This window comes from Leptonychotes weddellii, chromosome 13 (assembly GCF_054177405.1).
Source record: "Leptonychotes weddellii isolate Sample4059 chromosome 13, ASM5417740v2, whole genome shotgun sequence".
NCBI lineage: Eukaryota > Metazoa > Chordata > Mammalia > Carnivora > Phocidae > Leptonychotes > Leptonychotes weddellii.
Genome location: NC_138381.1, coordinates 9,675,769 through 9,697,478, shown reverse-complemented (window position 1 = coordinate 9,697,478; position 21,710 = coordinate 9,675,769). Strand labels below are relative to the sequence as shown.

General features: G+C 34.8%; 1 protein-coding gene and 1 pseudogene across 1 annotated transcript in view; one reads left to right on the top strand and one right to left on the bottom strand.

Annotated features, from left to right (window-relative positions):
• The window catches only part of CDH19 (cadherin 19), a 235,399-nt gene that overhangs the window by 153,539 nt on the left and 60,150 nt on the right, over positions 1-21,710 (bottom strand). The window lies entirely within an intron of this gene.
• Positions 15,984-16,322, top strand: LOC102750382 (10 kDa heat shock protein, mitochondrial pseudogene; annotated as a pseudogene).

The following is a 21,710-nucleotide window of genomic DNA, read 5'->3' as shown; positions in this document are numbered from 1 at the left end:
TTTTTTTTTTAAGATTTTATTTATTTATTTGACAGAGAGAGACACAGCAAGGAGGGAACACAAGCAGGGGGAGTGGGAGAGGGAGAAGCAGGCTCCCCGCTGAGCAGGGAGCCCGATGTGGGGCTCGATCCCAGGACCCTGGGATCATGACCTGAGCCGAAGGCAGATGCTTAACGACTGAGCCACCCAGGTGCCACAAGAGTTCTTAACGCTCTGTTGCAAATAGTCCTGTCAGGCAGGCTGCAAAGGGCTTGGTCCTCCCATCCAGTTGCAGGGGATATGGTCAATGAAATAAAATTCAGAGTCCCCAAATAAATTCTTATACATATGGCTAGCCAGCTAATTTTTGGCAAGCATGCTGAACAGTTCAATGTGGGGGGAAAATAGTCCTGAAGAAATGATACTGAGAAAACTGGATATCCACAAGCAAAAGAAAAAAGAGAGGACACCCAACTAAAATTACATTCATTCAAAATGGATAAATTTTCTAAATGTTAAGAGCTAAAACTATAAAACTAATAGAAAGAAATCCAGAAATAAATCCTTGTGATTTAAAGTTAAGCAATTTTTACTTAGAACAACAAAAGCTAAGAAATAAAAGAAGTAGATTCACTGGACTATATCAAAGACCACAACTTTGTGTTTCAAAAGATACCATCAAGAAAATGAAAAGACAATCCACATAATGAGGAAAATCATAAATCTGAAAAGCAACTTGTCTCTGGAAGACAAAAAACATAACAGCTCAATAACAAAGACAAATACCCAATTTAAACAAATTGGCAAATAATTTTAATAGACATTGGAGAATGCTAAAGCAGAAATTCAAACTAAACAAAGCAAAAAAAGTGGAAATCTTGGCAATGTGTTTCTTAGAGCCCTGAAACAAGGCAAATGAAATGGAAGTTCTAAGTTGCAGGTTGAAATTAAAAGAAGCACATACCAGACCAACAAGGCTTGGGTGCTAGATTTGGGGGAGAGAGTTCATTTGCAGGTACTTGGTATTACCTGTCATAAAACAGTGCTAAGAATGTTTTGGCTGTCTGTGTGGTTTCTGCCCTAATTAAAATTATAATTTGTCCAATGCTGGCTAACTCTGCCTGGTGAAAATCACTTGAAAATCAACATACTTGGGCGCCTGGGTGGCTCAGTTGGTTAAGTGACTGCCTTCGGCTCAGGTCATGATCCTGGAGTCCCGGGATCGAGTCCCGCATCGGGCTGCCTGCTCAGCGGGGGGTCTGCTTCTCCCTCTGACCCTCTTCCCTCTCGTGCTCTCTGTCTCTCATTCTCTCTCTCAAATAAATAAATAAAATCTTTAAAAAAAAAAAAAAGAAAATCAACATACTTCATTGCTATTCTGATATAATTCCCATATTTAACAATCACATACAAACTAACAGATTTCATACAAATCTGACACAGTAAGCTAATAAATGCAAATTACTACATTGAAGAAATTATTTTTTATTCATTCTAGTTGGCTCTACATTGCTAGGTATAATTCTTCTTAATGTTTAACACCCTCTCACTACTTATAAATACCACTGCAAAAGTCCATTCCTCTCCTCAATCCACCTACTCCCAATTCCCTAATTTCAACATACTACCTCAGCTTCTCCTTTAAGTAATAAATTTGTAGTAATAATAATAAATGTAATAAATAATAAATGTATAAATAAGATCCAAAAACAATAATTCCCCTCAGATTTTTATCAGATCATGAGAGCTTAAAGACCAGAGGTAGTTCATTTTATATTCTGAGACTTGCATGATCTCAGAAACATGACTGTTCCATAATTTGCATAATAAATACACAAATGAACAGATACAAGAAGCTCAGTATTTTGGACTATGTGAATAGAGCATAAAGGAATAAGACTGAAGGACACAAATATCATGAAGTTTGAGATTCATACAAAATTTAGCAAGTAACATGAAGGGACTAACATTCAGTAAGCATCTATCTCATGTCAGACAAGCTAGAAGGTTTGCAAAGATTTTCAACCAGGGAAACATAGTACCATTTTTTTTTTTAGTTTTTTTTGTCATGTTAATCACCATACATTACATCATTAGTTTTTGATGTAGTGTTCCATGATTCATTGCACAGTATCATTTCTAAGCTCTCTGAGAAGTATTATTTATCTTCCACATATCACATTCAATTTCAGATATTAGTTGGAAATAATGTTGCTGTATATCCAATTATCTTAAATAATTCCTGTGAAATATTCAGTATATATATGACAATGATTGTGATTGAGGGTTATTTCTTGAAGTGGGGAGATCTGTCTTATGCAGAGAGATCATCCTAGATAAATGTTTTAACTTCTCTCTAAACTGAGAAAGTATAACTTACCCCCAACATACTGGTTTCAGTATTACAGATCTGTTTTTTTCTTTACTGGAGATCTGTCTTCTGTTCATAAACAGTACTATTAGGCAAACAATTTAAATAGTGCGATATGTGATCAGTAACAGATATTAAGGTCTACTGATGCCACTTAAAATTCTTCTCTAGAATCAATTATATGTTCATACAGTTCCGTTACAGAGGTGTTCATATGTATGACATACATGAAAACCTATAAATGATTCATTAGCCACTTATTAATATGAAAACAATGATTAAGTCACATTTGTAACTTATACATCCCTTTGTAGAAATTTTGCCTTTAGATCTGGTGGCACCTTATAAACTTTCTAAAGGAATGCTAAACTTCTGTTAGTCAAATGAGAAATGTGTGGTTTTTGTTTTCATTATTTTGCTTGCTTTTTGTTTCATTAGGATTTTCGTTTCAGAGGCAAAAATCTATAATAAGATTAGAAATGAAGGTGATCGGCTGGTATGCTCAGCTGTCTCAACTCCTTTATCTTCCCATTTGCAGTCCTTTTTTCCCCCTTCCTTTCCCAAACTCACCAATTTTAAATTGCTATGCGATCATTTTGTTCTATCATTGCCTCCACTTATGGGATAAAGTTGAACTTCTTGAGCAAGATGTCAAATCAATGCTACTGTCATAGTTCTCAAAATAAAAGCAACACTGAAATATAATTTTAAGTCTAGTAAAAGATCAATTTTTGAAAAAAAAAAAGCAGTTCTTATCTCTTTCCATGATTTCCTAAAATATTGATATCTATTTAATGGTACACTTTTTCTTCCTTTTTTAAGCTGAGACACTCTTTATAAGCAACTTATTTTCAAAAAAATATTTAACATATAAACTTTCAATTGACATTTCTGTTTATATTTGGTGTTCTCAAATATGTAAAAAATAAATATTAAGCAAATTAAATAATACTGCTAAATATTTACTAACAAACATTAACAATCTGTGCAGATTATTTATTTCTGCCAACTATGGTTTATCCTGCATCTCTCCTTTTGATGGATGTTATTCATGCCTGTTGATTTCCAGTAACAAATGGGTTTTTAATTTTTGTACATTCCACCTCTCCATGGCAGGATATATATTATTCTAAAGAATTGTGCACTACCATTTAAATCCTGAATAGTAAACACAGTAAGAACATAAGATTCCATTGTCTTCACCTTCAACTACATTATGGACGCTATTCTTTGGTTCTTCATATTTTTGACTTCTCTGAGTGACCACAGTAGTGTCAGCCCATCTTAAAGACTAAGAATCCAAAGCTCTGCAGACTGAGCAATCCAGGCTTTGTGTCCCAAGTTAGTAAACAAGCAATCAAAGGACAAGCTTCTCCACTTACTTTTTTTTTTTTTTAAGATTTTATTTATTTATTAGAGAGAGAGATAGTGAGAGAGGGAACACAAGCAAGGGGTGTGTGAGACGGAGAAGCAGGCCTCCCGCGGAGCGGGGAGCCCAATGCGGGGCTCGATCCCAGGACCCTGGGATCATGACCTGAGCCATAGGCAGACGCCTAACGACTGAGCCACCCAGGAGCCCCCTCCACTTACTTTTTTAAACATTTATTTATTCATTTGAGAGAGAGAGAGAGAGCATAATTGGGGGGAGGAACAGAAAGGGAGAGAATCTCAAGCAGACTCCTGCTGAGCAAGGAGCTGGGCGAGGGGTTCAATCTTATAAACCTGAGATCATGACCTGAACTGAAATCAAGATTCGGACACTTAATGGGCTGAGCCACCCGGGCGCCCCTCTGCACTTATTTCATAGGAGGACTATGGCGTTGCCTAATCTGTCACCATGTTTTCAGAAATAAATTTGGGGACTAATCTGAAGTGATGGCTGCTTAAAATTAATTCTAAATTTACAGTTCCCTTCATACTTTAATAAAGTAATATTTTACATAACAAATAAAAACAAAATTATCTATGTGCATTTCCATGTTTACTATAATTGTTTTCCATAACATTCCAAGTAATGAGGTTTTTGGATTTAATTAAAATCATTTTGATTGAATCTATCAGGTATTTATTGAATATAAAACATGGTCAGTGCTAAACTAGGTATAAGATAGGATTTAAAACAAATGAAATGTAAAGGTCAAAAAGTTCTTATGGCCTGGAAGCAGGCAGAACAGTAGGACATAAACAAATATAATGAGAGACTAAATAACTGAAAGGCAAAAGTAGACACACTACTTTCAGAAAGCCGGGATATATCATCTTTGCATAGTCTGGAAAAAAAATAAAAAATGTGTATATGAATGATTCATTTATTCTTTGAGCTCTTGTAATATTTTTAAAAATTCTCTTTAGTAATTCACCTTGGCAACACAACTTCATAATAAAGAAAAAAAATTCTGTGAAAAGGAAAAATTATCAAACATAATAGAACTAGCTTCCATGTTTCTCCAGTCTCTCAGACTGACTTATTACTCGCTATAATCATCATTACCTATAATCATATTTCTATTTTACATCTATCTCTGTGTGTTTCCATATTTCCATGTCTATCCTCAAACTTATTTTTATAAATGCCACTCTTTATTTATATCTGTGACTGTGTCTATATTTACTTATTGTTTGTTTTTCCTAATTAAAATGTAATTTACTCTGGTTGGCTTTATATACTCAATGCCTAAAAAACTGTCCCTAGCATTTGGTAAATACACAATAAGGGAATGAAACACTAACCATGACGTGATATTTAACCTTTCTTAATTCAAGTCATTAATGCATGTTCTTCAGCCAAAAGTAGTAAGTATGACCCGCTCGTGGTACTACTACTTACTTACTTCTTACTTACTTCTGAATCCAGAATCTGTTGCAAGTAGAGGACGTAATGGAGTGCTGTTTTAGTGCTTTATATGCTTGAGTGTACATAAATTTCTCTAGATTCATACAGGATTAATTTAATTCTTTCTTATTCAACATGGAGCATAGACTTGCTCCAGTCATTTACTCCTAGTTGAAAAGAGGTAGGTTAGGTTGGTTCAATGCCTACTGAATAAGGTATTCAAAAACATTAATTATCTTCATCAGAAAATCCATCTAAATAAACATTTCCATCACCTTGGTTAACCAATGATTACATAGTTAGGTTGCCTTGAAACTCATTGCTGATAGGTGTGCTTGGAATGGTCACTGTTGCTCTCATAGTGTCCACATACTTTTGATAGCAACCACCTTCACACCCCAAAACATGCCCTGGTTTCAGTGACAAGTCATACATTTACCTTATTAACCTACTTTAAGTTCATCTAGCAATAACTAGATGTGATTTTGGCAACAATAAGTCTACACAGGGAGCAGAATGGCGTACGGGTCATTGTAGACAGAAGTGGAATTTATCAAGGACCAAATATCATACTTTTACATGTAATTTCCCTAAGTAGTTATTAGAAATAAGCAACAGAGAATAGAACCTGCATGTGCAGCTCAAATGTCCAAGTATTTGTTCCTTTTTTATGTGTTTTCTTTTCCAGTTTGCTTTTGCTTTGCCAGCATGAAGTTGTTCATACTTATTATCCTTTTATATTTTTGTAAGTTCTATAGTGATGTCACCTCTTTTATTCCTGATTTTAGCAATTTGAGTCTCTTCTTCTGTTTTCTTACAGTCTACCTCAGGATTGTCAATTTGTTGATTTTTATAAATATGTGACTTTTTATTTATTTCAATTACTTTTCTTGTTTTCATTTATTTCTCCTCTAATCTTTATTATTTTCTTTGTTCTGTTTCCTTTGAGTTTAGTTTGCTCTTCTTTTTTTTTATTTTCTTAAATTAGGAGGTTAAGTTATTGTTTTGGGACCTTTCTCCTTTTTAAATATAATGTTTAGAGCTATTAATTCCTTGCAAGGCAAATTCTCCTTATACCCTAAGTTTTAGTATGTTGTGTTTTCCTCTCCATTTGCTTCAAAATATTTTCTTATTTTCCTTATGATTTCTTCTTTGGTCCATTAGTTATTTAGATGTGCATTTAATTTCTACATATATGTGAATTTCCCAAATATCCCTCTGTTACTAGTTTCTAATTTATTTCCATTTTGGTCAGAGGACATATTTTGCAAAATTCAATCTTTTTAAGTTTATTTATACTTCTTTTAAGTTCTAGCAAATGGTCTATATTGGAGAATATTCAACTGGCACTTGTGAAGAAGAGTTATGCTGCTTTGAGTGGTGAATTCTACAGATGTCTTTTATCTCTTACTCGCTTATAGTGTTAAGACTTTTTCCCCTTCTTAATCTTCTGCCACATTGTCTTATTCATTATTGGAAGTAGTGTATTGATGTCTTCAATGATCACTGTTGAATTATGTATTTCTTTTTTCAGTTCTGTCTGTTTTTGCTTCCTGCATTTTGAGACTCTGTCTTTAGATGCATGTTTGTTTATAGTTGCAACTTCTTGATGATTGACATATATAGAATTATGAAATACCTTTCTTTATCTCTAGCAAAAGTTTTGTTTTAAAGTCTATCTTGTGGAGTAAATGGAGAAATGGGAACACAATCTTTTCAATCATGCTTGACTGACGTAAGTCTGCTTCATGGGGCTGGGTGGATGAAAAAAGTGGGCAGCCTGTCCTCACTATATAAAATGTAGTCTCATACTAAAAGCTGGGGTGGGCGGGAGGTGAACTCATCTTCTGGGCCATTCCTGCCCCAAATAGAGCACAGAGTTAGAGCTGGAGAAGGACCATAAAGCTCCTTACTCTGACATCCTGGAAATTCCTCCCTGCCCCCGCTTTAGAGAAGTTTTATGTTCACAGCAAAATTGAATGGAAAGTATAGAGAGTTTCCATCTACTGCTTGCCCCATACACCCACAGCCTCTTCCAACATCAACCTCCCCCACAAGAGTGGGATGTATATTTGTACAAATGATGAACCTACATTGATGTCATCATCACCCAAAGTCCCTAGTTTACATCAGGGTTCATTCAGTGTTGCATATTCTGTGGGTTTGGACAAAGGTATAATGATGTGTACACACTAATATCACACAGAGTATTTTTATTGCCATAAATACCCTCTATGGTCCACCTATTCACCCTCCTCACCCCTTAACACTTGGCAAATACTGATCTTTTTACTGTCTCCATCCTTTTGTCTTTGCCAGTACGTAGATGTAGTTGGAATCATACAATATATTGTCCTTTCAGATTGGCTTCTTTCACTTAGTACTTTGCATTTAAGGTTCCCCCATGTCTTCTCATGGCTTGATAGCTTAATTCTTGTTTTGTGCCATTTTTAATTTCTTTTTCTTTTTCTTTTTAAAGATTTTATTTATTTATTTGACAGAGAGAGATAGCGAGAGAGGGAACACAAGCAGGCACACAAGTGGGAGAGGGAGAAGCAGGCCTCCCACAGAGCAGGGAGCCTGATGTGGGACTTGATCCCAGGACCCTGAGATCATGACCTGAGCCAAAGGCAGACGCTTAATGACTGAGCTACCCAGGCGCCCCCCCCCTTTTTTTGTATAACAAGAAAATGAGAATTATTCCAAATGTGCATTTAAATTTTATCAGTCAAAATACATTTTTATAGGGTATGGTTTTGCTGTTTTGAAAAAATATTCTATGTTATCCTAATTTAGTAAGATTTTCTAACAGCTAATTATGTTTATGCTTCCAGCTATTAGAAGACTCAGACTTCTAATGGATCGTCTATGGATCTACTGACTCCATGTCATTCAGTCAAGTTCTTGAAGAAAATTACAGTAAATTCCTCTCTCATCAATACTGAAGTTATTTCCTGGTTAAGTGCTTGGAGAATCAGTAACATTTTTTAAACACTGAAGCCATCCAGTACTATAGAGAGACTGTAAATTGTAACTTGTAAATATTTTTAAAGTAATAATTATAGGGGTGCCTGGGTGGCTCAGTCATTAAGCGTCTGCCTTCTGCTCAGGTCATGATCCCAGGGTCCTGGTATCGAGCCCCGCATCGGGCTCCCTGCTCAGGGGGGAGCCTGCTTCTCCCTTTCCCTCCCTCCCCACTTGTGCCCTCTCTCTCTCTCACTCTGTCTCTCAAATAAATAAAATCTTTAGAAAAAAGATAAAGTAATAATTTTATATATATATATACATACACATATATAAATATATAAAATCTGATATATTATACACTAATGCAGTTCATTACATAATATTACTGTGATTTTAATAATGCCCTCAATAGCTAACACATTGATTTTTATTACCAAAAAGAAGAAATAGCAGTACATCATCTGCTTAAAATAAAGCAAATATATACTAGTTACTTATTATCTGCATATCTTTCATAATGCTAAATACTATTGCCTCTCTATTAAAAATAAATTTTCTTCTTTTGTATCTGCTATTTTTCTGATAATGTACTTTTTATTGTTAAGTAGTAAATGTGCATCATAACTATCTTGATAGAGCATTAATAAACCTCAAGCCTGGTGGTAAAATTATAAGTTAAAATTACCACTTCTCTACCTTCCTCTTTTGTTACCCTGAACACTCAAAATAATACTTGATTGCTGTAAAAGCTTGCATGGAATTAAATATCTTTCCTACAATAAAGTTTAAAAGCAGTATCAATTAAACATGACCCATATCATTAATACTTACTAAATTAATAGTAGTTGGGCACATTTTATTTCTTTTATTTTTTATTCCTTAAATTTGAATTCGGAGTAATTAATTTTAAGTTCCCTCTGAGCAAATAACAACAATTTTGGGGATCAAATAATAAATGATCTTAGGTAGCCAAAATATGTCATGAGATTATTTTATCGCAGCCTTATGTTCCTTATGTTATTATAATAAAGACTAGTCTGTTACCTGCTAGGAAAGCTACACTGACAACCAGAAGACCAATTATTCTACATTCCTTGGGTTTCTTTACTGTGTTTTCTTTTGTCTTGCTTTAGCTAAGTTGTATAGCTTTTCTGGTGTTGTATAGGCTTACTCTTTGAACACTCAAAAAATCTTTGTAAATTTTCATGCCAATGAAAAAAGAGATAGTCATGAAATTTCAATTATACACATTGGGATGATTTAGTATTTGAGTTTCCATTTATTGCTAAAAACATCTCCACAAATATAAAATAACACTCTTCCCTGCCCCCTGCCCCTAATATACTTTCAAGTGAACCTTAAGAAGAGGAATAATGGTCTTGATTTTCCTACTTCATACAACAGCAGACAGGGGTATGTAAGGATAAATATGCAATAGAATCTTCTATCTAGGGTTGCACAGAAGAGTGGAAGAGATAGACATGTGAACAGACAATTATGACAATGAAATAACTGAAGTAGGATATTACTAGCTACAAAGCACCATGCAAATACAAAATAAGAATCACCTCAGTATTACTATGGAAGTAAGTGACAGCATTAGATTGGAAGTTACATTTGAGTAGTTTTGATAAATGAGTAGAACTTTTCCAGGAAGGTAGTTACTTTAAAAGGAGACTGCAAAATACATGTCCTCAATCAAAGCCCAAATCATCAGTTTTATAAGAAGACAAACTCTAAAACAGAATGCCAGAAACAGTGCTTGTAAATACTTCATTTTACTAGAGAAGGTAGTTGATTGTGTGACTCATGTAAGAACGGGAAAATACTTAGGTTCTACAAAGAACTCCCAGAATAAAAGACAAATCTATGGCTGAATTCAATATGAAAAAAGCAAAAAGAAAACAAATGAACAAACAAAAAACCCAAAAAAACAAACTATTAACTTTTGAACCCTACATTTTAATAGATTTGTGCTTCAGGATATAAGGCAAGAGATTCTGATCATGAATCTTGAGCTACAGCATAAAGGTAGAAATGGTAACAGACAAGATATGAAAAACCAACTGGGAGCAAATGAGGAAGGTGGTGGTTTCCAGAATCGGAGAGCAAGTACAACCAACATGATATCACAGAAGAAGGTCCAGCTTGGGCTTTGCAGTAGGGGTGAGGAGGTGAGCAGTTAAAAGCAATTAAACAAATGTCAGAACTCATGGTAATGCACAAATAGAAGGTCTCAAAACTGAAGATAATTTAGTGATGTCTCAGGTGATGGTCTTGATAACCTCAGCAATTAGTGATAAGGTACTTTAATAAATTTTGGTAAGAACTGAGCATAACATTCTATAAATACATCATATCTGAGATCTTTCCTGACCACTTGACCTCATGTAGCCATCAAACCTCTTGCTACCACATCATCTCATCATAATCCCCTGTATAACATTTAGTGTTATCCCATGAGTTTTAATTGTTTTTTGTACACATGACTATACATAGTGCATTAGGCTAATATTCAATAAGTAAATACTAACAGAGGTGTTCCAGTTGTTTGCAGCCAGCCCTTGTTCTCTCTGGGCCAGTATCTATTCAGATTATTTGTTTAGATAAACAGGATTTGGGGAGTTAACATAAAATTACATATATACATATATTCATATGTGTACATATATATACACATATGCACATGTGTACATATATATATGTGTATATATATGTGTTTATATATTTAAAATAGGTTGACCTGACAATCAGGGATGTCAATAAGCAAAACCTTAAACTGTCAATATAGAGTATTAAGAATGATTACTCCTATTAAATATTTCCTTATATCTTTCTACACTTAAAAAAAAATTACTCAAAGTGGATTACTTTCTTGGGTATGCTCCCTGGTCTTTTTGCACTTCTTTTCTAAAGAGAATCTATATCTTATGTACTTTTGGAATGAAATTCCAGCTGATACACCAGAATATCCTGGCCACCTGTTGCCAGTCAGCATCTTCTCTAATTGGTTCATGTGTTCATATTGATTGGCTGGTGAACTGATTCTTATTGGTCAGTGCCATTGTTAGGGCAGTTGTCAGGTTTTTTTCAATATCTCTCCTGTCTCTAATGGGCATCAAAACATGTGATACTACCACTCATTTGGTTCCATTTCAAATGTTAACAACTGAGTTTACCCATTTTTACAGCATTTACATTCTCCATTTTAACAAAGTGACTTAGAGTATATGAGTACATTATTTATATAAGACCTAAAGTCTTGGGCGCCTGGGTGGCTCAGTTGGTTAAGTAACTGCATTCGGCTCAGGTCATGATCCTGGAGTCCCGGGATCGAGTCCCACGTCGGGCTCCCTGCTCGGCAGGGAGTCTGCTTTGCCCTCTGACCCTACCCCCTCTCATGTGCTCTCTCTCATTCTCTCTCTCTCAAATAAATAAATAAATAAATAAAATCTTTAAAAAAAAAAAAAAAGACCCTAAAGTCTTGGGAGTTGTTTCTTTGTTATAGTTTAATTTATAAGGGAAGTATTGAGAAATATAGGCTCAACATTTTTCAGAAATGGAAAAATGAATCGGGTTATAATTAAAGCCATAAAGTTTACTCATAAAAAATATATGTTCACAATATTATATTCAGGTGTGCATACATCTAATAATAAATGTATACATATATATGTTAAACACATTGGTAGAAAGTAAAATAATTTTAATGTTTTTTAAAAATTTTTTTCCTTTCATAAAAAATGATAGCTTAAAATTTCATTCACATTTTCTACTCTCTAATGTAAGGGGCTTGTCTTACTTTTACATACATTTATAAGAAAGACTTCTTTTTTTTTTTTTTTTTTACATATTACATCAACCAATATATTGCCTGTTAAAAGTTGACAACTATACACATATTTGTATAATGTCTTAAGTTTGATGTATAGTCATCAAACTTTGTTATTCTATCAACTCAAGCATAAATTCTACCTCATTAACTTCTACATTATGAAATTATGACTGTGTGTGTTATTCAATATATTTAGTATTTGAACTATAATAAAATGCTATTCATGAAGAGAGATCAAATGTGCATTCCACGTATGTATGTATGAATTTGTTTTTATTATACCCGAGCTTGAAAGAAAAAATAAAAGAAATCTCTTTTCCCTCTTTATTTTAAAGACAACATTTCAAAGTTCCTGAGAAAAATGACAACAGCCAAATTAGGTGAACTAATGACTTGAAATTTATCTATTTAAAACATCAAAAAATGTCATTTAGTGTTTCTCAACAAAACATGTTCTGAACTGTACTTTTGAAGCTATTAATTTATATATGTCAGTAAATAACTTTCTCAAAGCAAATTACATTGGTTTTATTTGAAAACAATGCTTGTCCTACAAAGTACTCCATTCTTTCCTACTAAGGGCAATGACATCAATATAAGTAAGGTCTTTGTTGCTTACGAATTCAAATACTTTAGCTATTTAGTCATCCAATGTGATCACAGTTTCCATGTCATGAAGTCCACTAGTCATTAGGAATTATAACAGTAAGTTTTCTAAATTACAAATATTGGACAAAAACACAGTCAAGTAAAGGAAACTATAATAGTCCTGATTCTTCAAATTTCTCCCCATGCCATCAGAACCAACCCCTTTCCTTACATATCTTCAAAAATCCTACTCTTCTCTGTTGATCCAAACCCTTCAACTCATCAACTCTTCAACACTAGTGTAAAATAGGATCTTTATCAGCAAATGTCCTAGGACACTGCTTTCCAGAAGGATTTTTGGAACGGTAGTTGTGTATTTCTAGCATTTCTCACATGCTATAAATTCTGGAAGTCAGATAGATGATTTTCAATGGATGATTTGATATTGGAATTAGCAGACAAAATCTTAGAGTAATTTATTTTTTGGCTAAACAGTTAAAAAATATGGTTGTGGAACAGATGGAGAATCTTAGCATAGTAATAGGAAAGAAAAGAACAAATGAAACTTCTAAAACATATTTACAATATCTGAACTGTAAAATTCATGGAAAGGGCTTAAGATCAGATTAATGGCAAAAGGTAGGTTCAGTGAACATGAAGATAGACCAATAGACATTATCTGACTTCCAGAAAAGGGAGAAAAATAGAAGATTGAAAAGAAAAATGAGGAAAGCCTCCATGAACACTGGGACATTATCAACAGAAGTCCAGAAAAGAGATAAGGGATCAAAATTTTTTTGAAGAATCAATGACTAAAAATTTTCCAAATTTGCTGAAAACCGTAATTACCTAACAAAAGTTCAAGAAAGATATCTAGAAAGAAAACTACTCTTAGAGATAAAATAATGAAATTACTAAAAACCAAAAATAATGGGAAAATACTGAAATCAGCAAGAGATAAAATGATTGATCACATGTAGTAAAATCATGGTATAAACTACCTGATTTCTCATCAGAAATAAAGAAGACCAGAAGATAGTGGAACAATATCTGTCAAGTTCTAAAAAGAACACAAACTGTTTCAGAAATAAATATTTTGAAAAGGCAAAATGCTATTTTAAGATAAAAATTGAAAAGCTTTCTCACCAGAAGACCTGTTCTTCAAGAAACAAAGAATTTATTCAGCATGAGCAGTATTAACATCAGATAGTAACACAGATTTGTAGCAAGGAATAAAGAGCACCAGAAACAGCAAACATAGGAAAATATTTCTTAATTATTTTGTTAAATATTTATATTATCTCTTAATGTATTTAAATGATATATTATTGTTTAAAGAAAATATGTAACTATATCACAATAGTTATAGTAGATGTTTTATATATACATATATATACACATTATGTTATATATAGGCACATATAGGGTGGAAAAGCAGAAACTACTCTGTTTTGAGTTTCTTCTACTTTATATAAAATATTATAATAGAAACTTTACATGGACTACAATAAGTTAAGAATGCATAATACATCCCTGAACAATCACTAAAATATTAAAATTAATTAAAAAGTTAATACAATCAAACCTTAAAAAGTCAATAGAAAAGTAAAATGCAGTGTTAAAATTAATTCAAATAGCAAAGTTCTAAACATTCTTTGCACCTGTGAGGACCTCCGGTCAGTCCATCAGGCCTATCAATTACTCATTGCCCATCTCTTTCCTCCTATCTCCATAGTCTTCCCTTTCCATCCAGGATTCCAAGGCTTCTGATATTAATCCTTACTTTGCATACATCTTCAACTACCCTATCCCTCTCTCTCTCTTACATTTACCTTGAAAGTTACCTCCACTTATTCAATGTCTGTATTTGAGCAGTTCAAAGTGGAATGTTAACCATTCTACCTTATCTCACTATAAATTTATCACCAGAATTTCTCAGCATGGGTGAACAGGCTTACTAATTTTCTTTAGTCAAAACACTCTCCATCACAGCCTCTTCCTTTCATATTCACAGATAATGTCCTTGATTTATTTCACTAGGGAAAAAGAAGCAACCAAAGGGAATGGTTCATCTTGCCAATGGTTCATCTTAATGGTTCATTAAGTCTCCCACTCTGCCTGAGACCCACATACTTTGTCTTTCCTTTTGTTAAAATGGAATAACTGTCCTGCATATATAAGGCTAAGTACTGCACTTTTGTGATGGATTTCAATTATCATCTATATGAAAAAATTCTCCAGGATTGAGCCACAATTTTTCCTTTATCATTTGTTAGAACTTTCACATCAGCATATAAAGATGCTATATCTCCCTATTATATAAAAACCCTCCCTTAACCTGACATCTCCCTCCATATACTGTTCCAGTGCTCTGCTCTCTCTAGGTAAGTATGTCTTGATGGAGTTGCTTTTATTCTTGGTGCACATCTTATCCCATTTTCTCCTGAATTAGATCCAGTCAGGTTTGCCTTCTCCCACCTTCAGCCTCCCCTGCAACTCTATCAATTGCCACACCCAATGGGAAATTTGCTGTCTTCATCTCATTTAAGCCATTAGCAGAATTTGAAGGAGGTAGAATCTCTCCATTTTTTAAATGTACACATTTGTTTTTTTCACTTGACTCCTCCCTTTCTCCTCTCCCTGACCACTCCTCATGTTCCTTGCTAGATTCTCTTCTACAGTAAATTTGTTTCTAAATGTAAATACCAGCACCTAAGGAGTGCTTAGATCACATAGTATGTTATAGTACATTAATAATGTAAACCAATGAAATAAACAAGTAGTGAATATCATGAATTAAAAAAATCAAGCTGAGATAGAAATTATATAATTTTATTTGAGATCTCAGATTTCTTATTTAAATATAGAATACTTCTTTTACTAGGACACAGAACGAATGAGCAAAGATCTCTAAGGCTGAAGGACTAAACCCTTTCAAAATTTTTATAGATTATAAGAAAAAAGTATAATCTTGTCATTGGTAAAATTTAGGGAAAAAAACAAGTGCAACATTTGATGTTTTAAATAAACTATATAAAGATGTGTTTATGATGTGTGTGTGTGTGTATGTCAATTTTTTCTGGATGCAATAAATGGCTATGTGGATTTATATGTATTTTGTAGTCAAGAAAAGTAATATAGGAAGAACTTATATAATTATAGGAAAAGATTCATAATTATTCCTCATAACTCATTAATCTATCTTCTATGTCTTTGAAATAACAGTAAAATAGAAACTAGATTTTATAATTCACATATTTTACCATCAACATCAGGGAACTGCATTTACGTTGCATAAATTACTTCATGTCATAAAACCTTTTAAAAATTACACTAGACAGGTTGGGCCATGGGTCTCCTTGGGGTGGCCACAGCTCCAGAGCAGAGTATCAACTGTGGTGGCTAGAGTCATGGCAGGACAGATATTTAGAAAGTTTCTTCCCCTCTTTCACTAAGTTTTTAAAGGAATGAAGCTGAAACTGTAACCAAAGGAAATATTATGCTTCCAGAAAAATCTCAAGGAAAGGTATTACAAGCAACAGTAGTAGTTATTGGATTGGGCTCTACAGGAAAGTGGGGAGAGATCAACCAGTCAGCATGAAAGTTGGAGATAAAGTTCTCCCAGAATATGGAGGCACCAAATTAGTTCCAGATGACAAGGATTATTTCTTATTTAGAGATGGTGACATTCTTGGAAAGTATGTAGACTGAAATAAATCATTATTGAAATGGCATCACATGAAGCTGCCCATTCCAGTGAAGGTGTGAAATCTCTCATCATGTAAATAATAGCCATCTCTCCTTTTATAATAAACAAATGGTAGCCAAAGATTAAAAATAATAAAATAAAGTAAAATTTCCCCTAGACATCATACAAAATTTTTAATAAAGTTCTTTGATTTTTCTTCAGTACTTTTTTTTTTTTGGGCTGCAAAATCTTTGTTTTAATAGAACTTTAACATCATTACTGAGAGTAAATTTTTATAAATATAAAAGGAATAAGGGTTCAACAATGAGTTCTGTTTAATATCTAAGAAGATTAAACTTTTTCCCGCAATAGAATGTAGAATGGCTCCTTACTGCCTGTCTGTTAAATATAATCTATTTTCATTTTTCTGAGACACACCCCAATTTAGTTCCATTCTACTATGGCTCGTCCTATCTTGTCTAGTGCTTCAATCAGAGAAACCATCTCCCAGCCTGCTCTTGGGCCATGTGCCAGTAAGTTTTACACATGGGTAAAGCGTCTCAGAGAAAGGGAGTGATTTTCTAGCTGTGGGAAGAAAGGCCAGAGCAATGAAAACAACTGAGGTCTGGAACAAAATTAAGTGAGGAGAATGGACACGGAAACACTGGTTGAGTGTGTGTGTGGGGGGGGAGTGGGGAACAGTTAAATAAGGGAAGAGTTTACTAAATGTAAAAGGAAAGATACACTATTTTTTCTTCTTTGAAATGTTTGGCACAATTAATCTTTGAAATAATATTTTTTAAATAATCTATTTTTTAAATCAGCAAATATTAGACATACTTCAAGCAAGCATTACAAATTAATAATTTAAATTTTAAATTATCTTTTTTTTTTTTTTTTTTTTTTTAGAGCCTACAGTCAGTAGGTATGAGAGGGAACACTTGGACATTGACCATGGTTCCCCCTGTCTTTACCCTGGTAGGGCTTGAAAGACCCACTTGCAAGAGGTGAAAGAAGTGAAAGAGAGGGCTAAATCCACTCTTGTTCTCTTGACTTCCCCAAACTGGAAATGCTACAGGGAAAAACAGATTATGCCTGTTAATCTTGGACTGAGCTGTGAATTCACAGGGCTTGCTGAGATTTCATTTGAGAGAGGATAAATGTTTCGTTCACTAAATAAGGCTTAAAGGAAAATGGGAAACACATGAATCTGTTTTTTTTTTTTATGTTCCACAAGCCATACTGTTCAATATTAATAGTTGTATTCACTTGTCTTGATGAGTGCTATTCCTTCAATCTGCCCAGTATATGAAACATTAGCACTTAGAAAGAGCCTTTTTTAACTTTAAACATGAGAAAGATCGTTGCCTTTGAAAATTCAAAATTCTAAGCATGTTAATAATGGTGAGTAAAGTTGACGCTGTAGATAGGATGGAGGTAGAATTTACCTGTCCTTTAGGATGGTAGGAACTCTAGTCTGAAAGGAACCCTACAGTAGGGAAATCTGAAAATCATGAGAGGCTTAGAAAGTGTGAGCATGTACAATTGAGGAAGAATGGCATTCTGGCAGGGATTGAGAAGGAGGGGAGTGGTGGGGAGTGAAACTAAGGGGGCCAGAGCTTTGAGAATCTTTTTTAATATCTCTATCTCTAAATTGCAAAATGAAATAGAAACATGAACACATTATTTCTCTGCTTCATAAAGTAGCACAACTATAAAAATAAAGTTAGTTAGGTATTTGCTACATTAAAGGGTAAGTTTATCCCATTAATTTTTTTTATATTCTTCTCAGCCTCAGGTTATATTGTCAATAGATGGTCAGAATCTTTATGAGGGGGGAATCTTTTCCAATGTCATTTTATCGAAAGGTATCTTTAAATGGTTAAAGATATGACAATATTTCAACTGAAAATTCCCCCTTCTCATGTGAAGTAAGCAATGTTTTATCAAAAACATAAACTCACGGGCGCCTGGGTGGCTCAGTTGGTTAAGCGACTGCCTTCGGCTCGGGTCATGATCTTGGAATCCCAGGATCAAGTCCCGCATCGGGCTCCCTGCTCGGCGAGGAGTCTGCTTCTCCCTCTGACCCACCCCCCTCGCAGGTGCTCTCTCTCTCTCTCAAATAAATAAATAAAAAATCTTAAGAAAAAAAAACATAAACTCACTACAGTTGCTCATATATTTTTCCAGAATGAATGAAATTAACAATGACATTAAAAAGCAGGTGAGAAAGAAACCAATTTCAGAAGGTAGAGAATAGTATATTTGTTCCTATTTCTTGTGACTGAAGCTATCACTGACAGTCAATTTCGGCATGTACTGTCCTGAAGTTTACAAACTGGACAGAAGACTGAAAAAAAAAAATCAAGCCATGTGGCATAACTTTTAACTGCTGGGAATCAATAAGAGGAGATAGTTCATGCTGGCACATCTCAATCAGAAGAGAAGTGGAAACACAAGGAGTGCGCCAAAGGTAAGCAGCTTTATAAGCAAAGCTCAAGGAGCAGCTCATTCACTAGGCTCAAAGATCTGCCCCTTTGAACAGCTGTTTATTGCAGAACCTGGGGGATTTACACTAGAGTTTTTATCACTGAAGAGCAGAGTTATCACACATTTTTAAAATACAGCTTAAGAATCACAGCAAACATTTAAAATTGAGAGAAGTCTCTGAAGTACCACTAAGATGCATGAGTCCTTCTAAATTCAAGTATAGTGCATTCAAGCTTTTTAGCGTACCCAACATGTGTCAGGTATTGGTCTTGGTGTTAAAAATACAAGGATGAATGAAACTAGTCCTTACTCTCAGAAAGGCTTTTTTTCCAAAGGAAAGAAATTCAGACCACATACGATCCCAATATGTGTTGGTAAATGGCACAATTGGCATTTGGGAGAGGGAAGTCCTATGGGAGGAACACAGAAGAGAGAATCTACTAGATCTAACCAAGAGGAGAGCTTTGAGGGTGACCCCAGTGTGATATTTTGCTACACAAATTGTTTTAATAAAAAGGTATGTGTTTTAAGGTATAATGATAATTAAGTATTGTTATGACAAAAACATTCAGAAGATAAGTGGGGGAATCCGATGCCCTTGTTAGAGTGAGATAATGTAAGCTGGTGCATTTGAAGGCTCCTGGTGATCATTCACCCATCTGATTCCTAGACTTCCTGTGGCAGAACTTGAGCCACCCGATCAGGGTGGGTAGATCAGGCTTGGATAGACACTCCCAGAGAGTTTGCCAAACCAAAGCTGCCTGACAAAGACTATCCTACTTTAATTTATTTTAGCCTAGCATTTTATTTATGTATTTATTTTAGGATGGTTGTTCATCGGTGGAATGAAATAACATAGAGGGCTTTGTGATAGTTCAAAGTGGGTGGTTGGAAATACTGCTTCGAGCAATTCAGGAACATCTGCTGAGCAGCTTCTGCTACAGTTTCTGTACCCAGGAATAGGATATGCCAGGAAATTGATGAGGGAATTAGAGTAGCAGTGTCAAACACTTCAGAATCAAGATATCCAAGGCAAGGGCATGAGGGATAGGGTGTGGCCTTGGGGACCTGTTTTTCCCCCAGGGCATTTACTGTACAATTCTATTGTGTCTTTTTTTCCCCTCATTTATCTACAGACTCATCTTTTCTTTTCTAGCAGATTTGGGGCCCTCTTCTGATCTGTCTTTTCCCAGCACAAGTATGCAATAGAGGAATCTGATAAGGCAAATAAAGAGCTTCTGTGCCTGATTGGAGCAAAATCTTGCTCACAGTTTGACTAATGCTTAGACACTGCAGGCAAACAGAGCATTCCTATATGCAGTGCATTGGGGATAACCATTCACATAGCTAATAGGTTAGGTTGTGCACTTCTGATCAAATACATATATGTGGCACATAGAACAAATCATAAATCCTGAAGCACACATTCACAATGATTGAGGAAAAGCAAGAAAAACATTACAAAGTTAAGTGTGGTCTTTGTATTTCTGATCTTTCAATTAATACAAATATATGCAGAATGATATAAAGTGATAGGTTTCTATTTGCAAATCAGTGAGATACACTGGCCTGAAGTCTAAAAGATGGTGTTCAGATCTTTGCTTCGTCTTTACTAGCCGCCTGACTTCAAGCCACTTACTTCAACAAAGCCTTACTCCACCTGACAACTGGCGATAATATCACTTAGCACACACCCTCACACAGGGTGAGATTCAATAAATCTAGACTATTCTTTTTTCAGTGAGTTGTATGGAGGTGTTTCACTATATGCTTGTGAGAATGAACACACAGTTAGGCTTCAAAGTTTACAAGCAGATTTAGAAAATTAAGACATACACATGAGAAATTTAATAAAAAATATTACATATGCATGTGTGTTTGTGTTTGTGTGTATGAGTATATTAGAGGTAAAGAGATCATGTGGTATACTGTGACCATAAGAATAAAAAAAGACAACAGTGAAATGCAAGGAATACAATGGCAATGGAGAAAAGAACAGTTAAATCTAATACTGAAAAATATGTAGCAAATTTCACAGATTTCTCAGATCTTGTGTGGGGCCTAGAAGATCACAAGTCATCTGACATTTTAGTCCAGATCAGGGTGACCCAAAAATAACACCAAAGCATAATCAGAATTAAAGAATCTTAGTAGCAAAAGGGGTCCATGCATTCCCCAGGGTAAGATCAAGATGCTCTTGAAGGGCACTGTCATGGAAGTAGCTGGAAGTCCACATATACGAAGGCACCCTAAGGACAATGATGATTTCTGGTCCCCACCTCAGAGCAGGAATTGGATATAGAAAGGAACAAGCCCAGTTTGGCAATATGGGGGCTGAGCAAAGGGGACAGTATGTGACAATGGTTCTTGAAAATCTGAAGATACACCACCGACTGAGCTTATGATGAAACACCTTCTATATTTTTATTACATTCAAGTTTATTTTCCCAAACCAAGTGTTTTTCACACCTATTTTCTTGAAGGATTTGAATACTGTTTCATGGGGGACAACTAATGAACATGTAGTTGGTGTTGAAATCTTCATAAATGTACCAGTATTTCTTTTTTTTTTTTAAGATTTTATTTATTTATTTGACAGAGAGAGACACAGCGAGAGAGGGAACACAAGCGGGGGGGGTGGGAGAGGGAGAAGCAGGCTCCCTGCTGAGCCGGGAGCCCGATGTGGGACTCGATCCCAGGACCCTGGGATCATGACCTGAGCTGAAGGCAGACGCTTAACGACTGAGCCACCCAGGCACCCCTGTACCAGTATTTCAAAACAGAACATTTTTATAATAGATATGATGTTCAAAATATGTCCAGACTCGATGTACCCTAAGTATTTGCCACAGTCAAGAAACCAAAATATAGCTAATGCATACAAAAGAGAAAACTCTGTCTTCACTTTCAGAAAATGTTTTGTCATTGGTGTTCATTTTTATATGTCTAGCCCTATGAT